The sequence below is a fragment of the Vombatus ursinus genome, unplaced genomic scaffold (assembly GCF_900497805.2).
Source record: "Vombatus ursinus unplaced genomic scaffold, bare-nosed wombat genome assembly UNPS02010193.1, whole genome shotgun sequence".
NCBI classification, from domain to species: Eukaryota; Metazoa; Chordata; class Mammalia; order Diprotodontia; family Vombatidae; genus Vombatus; species Vombatus ursinus.
In genome coordinates, this window is record NW_020949971.1 from 1,679,543 (window position 1) to 1,691,149 (window position 11,607).

The following is an 11,607-nucleotide window of genomic DNA, read 5'->3' on the forward strand; positions in this document are numbered from 1 at the left end:
AGACAGAAAGAGAGAGGAGAGACAGAGAGATAAGAGACTGAGACAAAAAGGAGAGACACAGATACAGACAGAGACAAAGAGAGACAGACAGAGAGAGACTGAGACAAAGAGGAGACACAGAGACAAAAAGGAGAGACAAAGAGACAGAGAGAGACAGAGACTGAGATAAAGAGAAAGACAGAGAAAGAGAGAGGAGAGACAGAGAGACAAAGAGATATACATAGAGACAAAGAGGAGAGAGAGACAGAGACAGAAAAAGAGAGGAGAGACAGAGAGAAGGTCCTCAACATCTGGAAGTTGACCTGAATATATTTCCCCAACAGCCCAATGACTGTCCCCTCTCAGGAATGTGGTAGTAGATGGGCTCTGAGGAGTGTTCCTAGTAAACCACTGAGTCCCAAGTGAGGATGATCAAAGCTCATGGAGTAGAGGCCCAGCAGATTCCAACCCATCATTTTAGAGCTGAGGCCCAGAGAAGCCAGTGACTTGCCCAAGGTCACCCATCTGGGATCCCAATGCCCAGTCCTCTATTCTGTTTCGTGTAGACCACCTCTTGGCCTCTGACAATGTCCCTTCAACAATGTTTCTCTGGGCATTTCTGCCAACGTGGCTCCTCCTGTTTTGTCATTCTAACAGTGTGCCGACAAGGTTCCCTCTCTCCCAACCTCTCCCTCCCAACAGCCTATTAGCCATGAAGAACTGACCATCTCATAACTGTCTGGAATTCAACGTGTCCAAAACTAAACCCATTCTCTTTGCCCCAAGCCCTCGCTCCTCACTTTCCCTATTGCTGTTGAGGGCTCCTCCATCCTCCCAGTCTTTCGGGCTCCCAACCTAGGAGTCAGCCTGGATTCCCCACCAGCTCTCACCTCCCCTCCCCTTTCCAAGCTGTTGCCAAGGCCTATTGATTTCACCTCGGCAGCATCTCGACTCCACCCCCTCCTCTCCTCTGACACTGCCCCCACCCTGGTCCAGGCCCTCATCCCCTTCCACCTGGATTATTGCAGTAGTTGTTGGGGGCTCCACCTGCCTCAGGCTTCTCCCCCTCTCCAGTCCAGCCTCCATTTAGCCACCAAAGTGATTTTCCTAAGGACCAGATTTGACAATATGCCCCCCCACTCAGTCAACTCCATTGGCTCCCTGTGGCCTCCAGAGAGTCCTCTGTTTGGCCCCCTCCTACCTCCCAGCCTCCTTATGCCTCACTCCCCAACACATTCTCTTCCATCCAGTGACACCGGCCTCCTGGCTGTTCCTCAGCCAAGACCCTGCACCTCTGAGCTGTGGGCATCTTCTGCGGCTGTCCTCCAGGCCCGGAATGCTCATTCCCCCTCATCTCTGCTGCTTGACTTCCCTCAAGTTCCAGGTGAAATCTCCCCGTGGGAAGCCTTCCCCGGGCCCTCTTCATTCCAGGGCCTTCTCTCCATTCATTGTTGCCTGTCTGTCGGGATGGAGCTCTTTAGCCACCTGTTTGCAGGTTCTTGCAGCAGCCAAGTGCCATTACATTCATGAGCCTTGGTGTCTTCAGCCATTCTCCAATCAATGGCATCCACGTTGTTTCTAGTTCTTTGCTACCACAAAAAAAGTACTGCTGTAAATATTATGAAGCCTTGATGGAAAATGGGACAGGGGCGCTCAATATTTGAGCCTGGGGAGCTCGGAGCTTTGTCAATGCCCCTGCAGAAGAGACAGTGCCTGTCTCTCACCCCTCCCCACTACCTTCTATTATATCCCTTTAAATTAGGCCCATCTTCTCTGTCCCTGGGGGAACTGGGAACAGGAGGTGGGAGAAGGCCCTGGGCAATGGGCAGTGACCTAAGAAATGGCGAGGGGGAGGAGAAAGATCTTGGTGGAATCCTGACACTCAGCCATAGGAACTGAGTGAGCACCAGGGTTAGGTAACCTTTGAGCAGTGAAACTGGGACCAGGGGCACTGGGTTTGAATTCTGTCTCTGATCCTTTCCAGCTTCCAGCCATTGGGGGTGTGCCTTTACCAATTTCCTCAGCTGTCTGTCCGACGTGGATGGGCTAGTCTGGAACAGCTCCCTGCCTTATGAGACTCTGAGCACCTTTGTGAGCCCCCCCAACCAGTGTGTTTGAACAAGGGTCCTTCGGAAAGCCCATCATTAGCAGACAGTGGTTTCTATTGACTGACCTGGGGGGTGGGGGCGGCCAATATGCTTCCTACTACTGATACCTTCTGACTTGTGACTCCCTCCCACATCTCATTCCTTGTATCTGCTGCCTCACGCGTGGGGCTGGGGGTGGAAGGTAGTCAGAGACATGCCCTGCCGGATGCTTAGCCCCTCCTGTTAGAGGGTACCTAGGGAGCCTTATTTCCAGATTAAGATGCTCTTCGTCGCTTAGGAGACCCGAGGATGGCCATCTCCATCATCCTGCTCTACATCTGGCCACTGCACCCAGATGGCCCCAGAGGAGAAAGTGAGGCTGGTGACTGTGCACAGCCCTGCCTCACTTAAATCCACTTGCATTGACACTTTCCCGATGTCGTGGCCCCCTTCCATAACGAAGGACAAACAACAAGGAGACCCAGGAGGGCACGGGCCAGACGTCAGGGAGCATTTATTAAGGGCCTACTATGTGCCAGGCACTGTGCCAAGCCCTGGGATTCAAAGGAAGGTAAGAGACTGTCCCTGCCTTCTAGAAGCGGACAGTCAAAGAGAGAGGGGGGGAGAAGCCAGAGACCTGGTGACTGGAAGTGGTCGGCGGGAAAGCCCCATTGGGGCGGGGAGCTCCCCCACCCTTAAATGCCTGATTTTGTTCCGCTGGTACCCACGTGGGGAGCCTATTCGGATGACAGCAAAGACAGGGTGTCCCCAAAATCTTGGTGCAGCTTTTAGCTATTAAAACTTAGGAACAGTCGTGACTGTGGGAAGACGTGGAAAGTCCTCCGGGTCTCACTCTGAAGTCTTCACTTGCTCCCTGTTGCCTCCAGGATGTACACAGATCCCGCAGAGAGGGAGAGATCTTCGCAATCTGGGTCTACCAACCCCCCCCCCCCCCCCCCCCGCCCCAACCTCTTACCACCACCACCCCACCCCGGTCCCTCCGCTGTGCCCCTCTGCAGCTCTCACACACAGGCATTCCTATGTGAATGGCCTGCCTCCATGCCTCCGGCCGGGCTGCCCCCAGGGCCAGAAGGCAGTCCTTCCCTTTGCCCCCTGGGCATCCTTAAGTTCCTGGGGAGCCCCGCTGAGGTGCCAGCTGGCCCAGGAGGAACTTTGTTGGCTCCTCCACGGGACAGTGACGTTGTGCAGACTTAGGGGGTGTGTGCGCGTGTATGTGTGTGCATGTGCGCGTGTGCGTATGCTGGGTTGGTTTGTCGTGTGCCCCCGAGGCTCCAGGGCCAGGGCCTGCAGGGGGTAGGGTGGGGGGTGGGGTCCAGAGTGGCCTTGGAAAATCGTTCCCGAGCTGCGAGAACTGGGCGAATGGTTTTTCTAGTAGCAGCCGAAATCCCGCCTCCTCTGCTGTGGGCCAAGTCTGGGCAGAGGCCGCGGAGACCGCGTGGCCTAATGGATAAGGCGTCTGACTTCGGATCAGAAGGTTGAGGGTTCGAATCCCTTCGTGGTTGTTTCCTGCCCGCTGGCTTCTGTTCTGCGGTCCCTCGTTCTCGCTGACGGGTTGGGGACGGAAGTTTTCCTGCGGATGCGACCTTTTCTCCGCAGGTCCGCGCCCCCTCTGGGCTGGCAACGACCCCTTTATCTGCCCCGCCCCCTGCCCCCCTAACAGGTCTCTGCCCCAGCTCGCTGCGGGCTTCCCTTACTCACGCACAACCTCTTCTGCTTCCGCGTCGCTGCTGAGACCCCGACTTTGGTGGGTTGGTTCTCAACCCTTACCCCCAGAACCTGTCCTTCCCGCGCCCCTGGCACACAGACCCGGCCCCCACGAGGGGATCCTTCGGGGCCTTTGCATTCTCTGTTTTCTCTTTGCTTCCAGAAATGCCTTGGCTTTGATAAGCCATCCCCAGGGTCCAGCCTCCACGCCCTTGTAATCGGCTGAGGCTGGGATTCTCCTCACAGACCTTTCCCTTGGGTAGGATCTTTCTGGGTCAGATTCTCTGCCAGAACCTTGGAGAGCCCAGCCTCCCTGCACCCCCTCACCGCCCCTGCCCCCAAGGGGTGAAACATCAGAGGAAGATCCAGTATAGATGGGCTACAGATAGGTAGTAGGGGAGGGCCGGGCCCTTATCCTGTGCCAGGTTTGACCCCCAAAGGGAATTGCTAAGACACACAATGACTTAAAAAAAGTCGGAATGGGGTTCTGTACTCGAGGCCTGCCACCCCAAGACCAGAGGGTGTCTTTCCCACTCCTCTCACTTAGGGATGGGTGTCCTGCAGTTCTCTGGGTTTGGGGTCTCCCTTCCCACCAAACAGGCCCAGGGCAGCCTGGGTTGGGTCTAACCCTAATTGCCTCCTGAGAGGCAAAGCTAGAGAGACAGTAGCCCCATAGTGGAGAGAAAGAAGAGAAAGCTCAGTCCCGGGTCTACAGCCAAGGTTAGAAATCTCTTTTCAAATAGCCTTAAAGCAATCAGGGATTGAGGAGGTTCTCAAACAAGGCGAGTCAAGAGGGCTCCCTACTGATCCCATTCGAATTAGTGGCTCACCCTATCCATGGAAGAGGAACATTGGTCTAGGATCCAGATAGAGATGGCAGAGTTCACAGGGCCAGGAGGGCTCAGGAGGGCAGCCTAGGAGTTTCAATAGCAGCCTCGGAGGGTGGAGGTCGCCTGATAGGAATCTGGGCACCATCAACACTTTCAACATGGCTAATGGACTGACCCAAGATCGGACTGCAGAAGACTCCAAGAGTCCAAGAAGACTCCTCCCATTTGACAAGGATGGGGATGGTCTGACAATAACAAAGGAATTGGGGGCTGGAATGAGGACCTTTGGGCAGAGCCCACCAGAGCTGGATGGCAGGATGTGATTAGGTAAGGGTGCACCAGACTGTGTGGACTTTCTGATTCTGACGACAAGAACACTGAAAGACACAGACCATGAAAAAGAAGTCAGAGTAGCTCCTGCATGTATTTGAGTTGTTAGGTCTGCAGAACTCTGCCATGTGGTGGCAAAGCTTGGAAAGAAGAGGGTGGGGAAGCACACACTGATGGGGCAGAGAAGGAACCTGGGCTGGATTTGCCCCAGTGAGGACAGCCACGTGAAGTCACTGACCAGAGTGTGTCCATTATCAGGTGAAGGCTCTCAGATCTTAACCAGATTCTCTAAGTGTGACACTGTCTCATCTGTTGCAGTCCTGCACCGCTCCTAGACCCAGTCCTCTGCAACAATTCCTCATCCACTGAGCGACGGGGTCACGAGGGTCCCTTCTTGTAAGGGCAAAGGCTGCTCCTCCAACCCCTTTCCAGAAGTTCTCATTGGCTTTGTTAAAAGATGACACAGATGGCATTTGGTGAGGTCTTGGCAATGACTCTCCATGTGATTCCACCGAGAGATGAAGAAGGACCTAGCCTTCTCTACCCTGGCATCACAGCAATACTACAGAAACTTTTTCATCTCAGACCTTGTCCTTTCCCACCCCCTTCTCCCAATCCCTGAGCCTGGCTCCCTCCTGATGACACAGATTCTCTGGCCACCCTTTCTAACACTGGTTGCACTTTCAACCATTTACCTTGTTAAATAGTTGAGGTGGGAGAATTGGGATAATCCTGGCTTCCAACTAAAAAAAATGAAATCCATTAGAGGAGAGCTCCCACTTCTCCCTTCTCATCTCATATTTCTCAGAAGCCTTCCCCAGCCATCTCCCACACTTCCCTTCTGTTTCTTAGTTTTCATGACATGACTCTCTCCTGATTGTCCTCCTACCTCTCTGAACTTTCTGTTCATTCTCCTTTGCTGGGTCTTCCTTCTCCATGCATGTCCCACCCACTAGCCATGGCCATCCCCCAAGGCTCTGTCCTGGTCTCCCTCTACACCAGGGGTTCTTAAACTTTTTTGTGTCCTGGACACCTCTGGAAGTCTGGTGATGTCCACACACTCCTCAGAATCATGGTTTAAAATCCGTAAAATAAAATAAAAGGGATTAAAAAGGAACCCAATTGTGTTTAAATACAGTTATCAGCTAATTCTAGATAGAGTGCTGGATCTGAAGTCAGGAAGACTCACCTTCTTGAATTCAAATCCAGTCTCAGACACTTCCTAGCTGTGTGACCCTGGGCAAGTCACTTAACCCTCTTTATCTTAGTTTCCTCATCTGTAAAATAAGCTGAAGAAGAAAATGGCGAACCACTCTAGTATCTCTGCCAAGAAAACTCCAAATAGGGTCACAAAGGCTATGAAATGACTGAACAGTGACAACACAGTTATCAAAATAATTTCTTTTTTTGTTTTGTTAGACAACCAGGGCTAAGTGACTTGCCTAAGGTCACACAGCTAGTACATGTCAATTGTTTGATCTGAAGCCAGATTTGAACTCAGGTCTTTCTGACTTCAGGGCCAGTGCTCTATCCACTACACCACCTAGTTGTCTGCAAAATAGTTTTTTAAAAGAATAATTTCACAGACCTCGAGTTAAGAATTCCTGCTCTTTACTATTTCACCTGGTGCTCTCATCAGCTCTCATGGGTTCAGTTATCATCTCCATGTCAATGACTCTCAGATCCACTTAAGCACTCCTAACCTTCCTCCTAAGATCCAGTTTCACATCACCGACTACCTACCGAATCCCTTCAACTGAATGTCCTAGAGACATCTCAAACTCAGAATGCCTCCAATGGAACTCATCTTCTTTCCTTCTTCTCCTCCTAACTTCCCTACTATTGTCAAGGGCATTACTCAGGCTCACAACCTTGGTGTCATCCTTGCCTACTAATTCTTTCCCCACCAAAAAAACAAAACAAAACAATATGCTGTCAAGGCCTGCAGATTCTACCTTTGCAACATACCTCCCCCATCCTTTTCTCTTCTTATACTGGCACAGACTCTCATCTTCTTATCCCTGGACTATTGCAATAACCTGCAAGTGGGTCTGCCTGCCTCAGGTCTCTCCCCACTGGTCCATCCTCCATTGAGTCAACAAAGCGATCTTCCCAAAGAGCAAGGCTGACCACAGCACTCCCCCCCCCCACTCCAACCCAATACTCAATAAAGTCTAGGGGCTCCCTATTACCTCCAGGATCAAATTCTCTGTTGGGTTGTTGAGGCCCTTTGCCACACTTCCAGCCTTCTTACCCATTACTCCACATTACACAGTAGCTCTCTAAGAACCAGGGGCACTGGCCTTCTCTCTGTTTCTTCCACAGGCCACTCCATCTTACTGCCTGACCTCCACACCTCGAACACTCTCCTTCATCTAGCAGCTTCTCTGGCTTCTTTGAAGATTCAATTCAAATCTCAGCTTCCACAGGAGGCCTTTTCTAGTCCTCACTCCCCCATTCTCAGGTCCCATTTCGAATGCGTTCCCTCTGAGATCACTTCCACTTTAGGCTGCATTTATCTCATGTGTACGTTGTTATTTGAATGTTGTTTCCCCCTGTAAAATGTAAGCTCCTTGAGGGCAGTGACTATGTTTGCCTATCTCTGTATCTCCAGTGGTTTGGTACAGTACCCGGAACATAGTAGGCACTTAATAAATGCTTCTTCATTGCCTGCCTGACAAAATGCCTACATAGGAATATGTGTGGGGGGAGGCAGAGGGACAGCACAGGTGCAATAATACTAAGAGTGGTTTGTGGACAAGAGAAGCAAGTTTCCAGAGGGCACCAGGGCAGGGTAGGGGAGAATCAGACGGGAACATAGGAGGGCTGGGATTGTCGGGGATAGGTGTGAAGGAGCAGAACGGGATGCCAGGAAGGGAGCTGAGGCCACAGCACCCTGTGACTCCCAAGCACAGGGACTGTGGAGTCATGGAGCAGGAGCCTGTCCCTCAGGGCCAAACGTGATATTGAATCTGCAATGTCTCTGATGAATTGGGACCACAGGGCCCTGGTCTTGGAATCAGGAAGACTTCCATTCCAGTCCTGCCTCAGGTACTCACATCTATGTGACCGTGCCTGGGCAAGTCACTCAGCCTCAATTTCCTCAGCTATAAAATGAGGAGTTCCCATAAGTTGCTGATCCTCTAACTTCTGACAAGACTCCCCGAGAATGGGATGGAGAGAGAAGAGGCAAAAGTGGTTGGCTGAGGGTGACAAAGACCTCTCATCAAGTTAGTTATGGAGAATGAAGGCCAGTTTGGATGTCTGTCCCAGCCACCTTGGCTCTTGTCTCCAAAGGTCACTTCACTGTAGAAACAGTCTCCTCGAGGAAGAGAAAGCATGGTGCCTCCCCCTTAAGCTTAGTAGGAATCTTTCTAGGTCACAGAAATTCTTCTCTGAGGGTAGGGCAGGAAAGAGAAAGCAGCAAGGGAGAAGGAAGAGGGCATGGTTGGGTGGTGCTCCCCTATGGGAGCCAGCCATCTCCTTCCTGCTGCCCCAACCCTCATGGGAAAACAAAACAAAACAAACCAACCTTGTCTAGTCCTTAGCAGTGCAAGGCTCAAGGACAGAGAGAAAGAACAGATTGAGAGGAAAAAAAAACCCATTCCCAGAGGGAATTGAACTGTCAACATTCAGGCCCAAAGGCAAGCACTTTGCCCACTAGATCACATGATCTTTGTCATTATTTCATTTAATTTATAAAAGGGGGACAAGCCATTTTGGCCAGTAGTGGAAGGGGGAGGAATCAGGCCAGTTCTTGAACAAATATCAAAGTGTCTCCTGGACACTGGGTCCTGAGGTAGGAACCCAAGGGACAGAAGGGGAAATACAGCAATCTGTGCCCTCCATCAGCTGCATTCTACTGGGACCACAGAGGAGAAGATAGATGATGGGAAGGCCTTTGGTGACACTTGGGACCTCAACCAGTCTTTTAGGCACTTAAGAAGGATGACAGGGGCAAGTGACGGTGACCATTCCAGCCCTGGGGGTATACAGGGCCCAGGCAGGAGATGGAATGCCCTATCTGGGGAGCAGCCAGTAGGACCCCAGCATTTCCCCACTCCAGTGTCCATCTTTCAGTCAGTTGCCAAAATGATCTTCCTAAAGCCCATGTGTGGCCATGTCACTCTTCTACTCCAATCAACTCCAGGGTTTCCCACTTACCGGTGGGATCAAGCAGGAAGTTCTCTCTGGGCCAAACAAAACCCTTCACAATTTGCCTCCCTCCCATCTTCCCAGTCTCCAGACACGTGACTCCCCTCTGTGCACTCTATAACCCAGGGATGCCAGCCTCTCTGCTAGTCCTCCTGTGTAGGAAACCCCATATCCCAACTGCCTGACACTTGGGGGTGCTAGGAGTCCTCTTTGGGCCCTTGTTGGCAAGCTGTCTTTAACTAACATTGCTGGAGAAGCCAGATCAGCAGAAATACCCAGGAAAACATTGGAGAAGGGACACTGTCAGAGGCTAAGAGGTGGTCTACAAGAAACAGAATGTAGGACTGGGCATTGGTAGGCTCTGAGATCCCATTAGATCCCAAATGGGTGAGCTTGGGCAAGTCACTGGCTTCTCTGGGCCTTGGCTCTAAAATGATGGGCTGGAATCTGCTGGGCCTCTACTCCATGAGCTTTGATCATCCTCACCTGGTTCTCCATGGTTTACCAGGAACACTCCTCAGAGCCCATCTACTACCACATTCCTGAGAGGGGACAGTCATTGGGCTGTTGGGGGAATATATTCAATTCAACCTCCAGATGTTGAGGGCCTTCTTTTTCTGTGCGTCTCTATCTGTCTGTCTGACTCCACCCTCCCACCATGGCTTCCCATTGCCAAGGGTGAAGCTGGCCCCAGAAGAATGGCTTCTTTCAAAACAGACTCCTCAGTTACCACCGTTTCAACCCCAAATCTCCCGTGGTCCCCATAAGGAAAAATGGAGGATTGCTTGAACAGGGACTTGAACCCTGGACCCTCAGATTAAAAGTCTGATGCTCTACCAACTGAGCTATTCAAGCTTCTCAAAAACCATCTTTTACTACTTATCTGATAACCAGAGATCTCTGAGTCTATTTTTGGAGGGCCTTGTCTTTCCTGACTCACATGGCCATCCCCAAAGACAAGCCTGCCTCCAGGGATGGGTACCTGTTCTTGGACTTTTTAGTCCATTTCATAGACTCCCTCTGGGAGTCAGTCATGTTGAGTTATCTGCTGTTTCACCAAATAGGCATTCCATCTTCTACCTCAGTGCTTTCAACCAGGCTGTCCTTCAAAGCTGCAATTCAGTCATCTTCACTTGCCCCTCCAAGCTGAGGTAACAGGGGATAGAGGAGGCCTTTCCCGGTACCTAAAGGTATTAGTGCTCCCTCCCTATGGAAATAACCTTCACTAGACATTGTCAAGTCAAATCAAAAAACATTTATTAAGTGCCTACTGTGTGCCCAGTACTATGTTAAGTACTGGGGATAAATTACTTTTGAAAATAGTACCTTATTTTTTCCAATTACATGTAAAGACAAATTTTAACATTCACTTAAAAATTTTTTGAGTTCCAAATTTTCTCCTTCCATCCCTCATCTTCCCCCTCCCTAAGATGGTAAGCAATTTGGTATAGGTTATGTATGTGCAATCATGTAAAACATATTTCCATATCGTGTTGTGAAAGAAGAAAGAGATCAAAAGAACACACACATGCACACATACACATAAAGAAAGTGAAAATAGTCTGCTTTGATCTGCATTCAGACTCCATCAGTTCTTTCTCTGGATGTGGATAGCATTTTCCATCATGAGTCCTTTGGAAATGTCTTGGATCACTGTATCGCTGAAAAGAGCTAAGTCATTCTTAGACGATCATCTTACTGTATACAATGTATACCAGGAGGTTCTGCTCACTTCACTCAGCATCAGTCCATACAAGTCTTTTCAGGTTTTTCGAAAGTCCGCCTACTCATTATTTCTTACAGCACAATAGTATTCCATTACAATCATTTACTACAATTTATTCAGTCATTGCCCAATTGATGGGCATTGGGGATAGACTCACAGAAAGCTAAATTACAGTCCCTGCCCTCAAGTAGCTCCCAGTCTAATGGGAGAAACAACATGCAAACAACTATGTACAAACAAGATATATGCAAAATAAATCAGAGATAATCAGCCAAGGCACGTGTAGAGGGGTAGGGAAAATTTCTAGCAGAGGAGAGGGATTTGAACTGGGACCCAAAGGGAACCAGGGAAGCCAGGAGACAGAGAAGGGAAAGAGCTCCAAGCATGGGGAGCAGCCAGTGTGAAGGCATGGAGTTGGAATATCAAGAGTCTTGTGCAAAGAATAGCCTGAAGGCCAGTGTCACTGGATTGCCTCTCTCTTGGGTACTGGGGGCCATTCTCAGCCTGGCGGGAAATTCTGGGGGAAATCTCTGACTTTTAGAAAGTTTTATTGACCTGAGATCTCTGCTCAGTCCTCAGGAACAGAAAACCAGAACTAGATAGGATGGCAGTAGAAGCAGCAGCAGTAGTAATAGTAGCAGCAGCAGCAGTAGTTACAGCACTAACTGCTACTCTTACTACTGCTGTTGGTGCTACTACTGCGACTGCAATAAAAGTAGCAGCAGCAATAGCAACATTAGTAGCAGCAACAGTAGTAACAGGAGAAGTAGCAGCT

At 50.3% G+C, this 11,607-nt stretch overlaps 2 non-coding genes across 2 annotated transcripts; one reads left to right on the forward strand and one right to left on the reverse strand.

Annotated features, from left to right (window-relative positions):
- The first annotated feature begins 3,516 nt into the window (after nt 1–3,516).
- TRNAR-UCG lies at nt 3,517–3,589 on the forward strand. Its single transcript has one exon. It is a non-coding gene; the product is annotated as a tRNA-Arg (tRNA).
- A 6,299-nt stretch (nt 3,590–9,888) lies between these two features.
- On the reverse strand, nt 9,889–9,961 carry TRNAK-UUU. The gene has a single exon. It is a non-coding gene; the product is annotated as a tRNA-Lys (tRNA).
- Nucleotides 9,962–11,607: the final 1,646 nt, after the last annotated feature.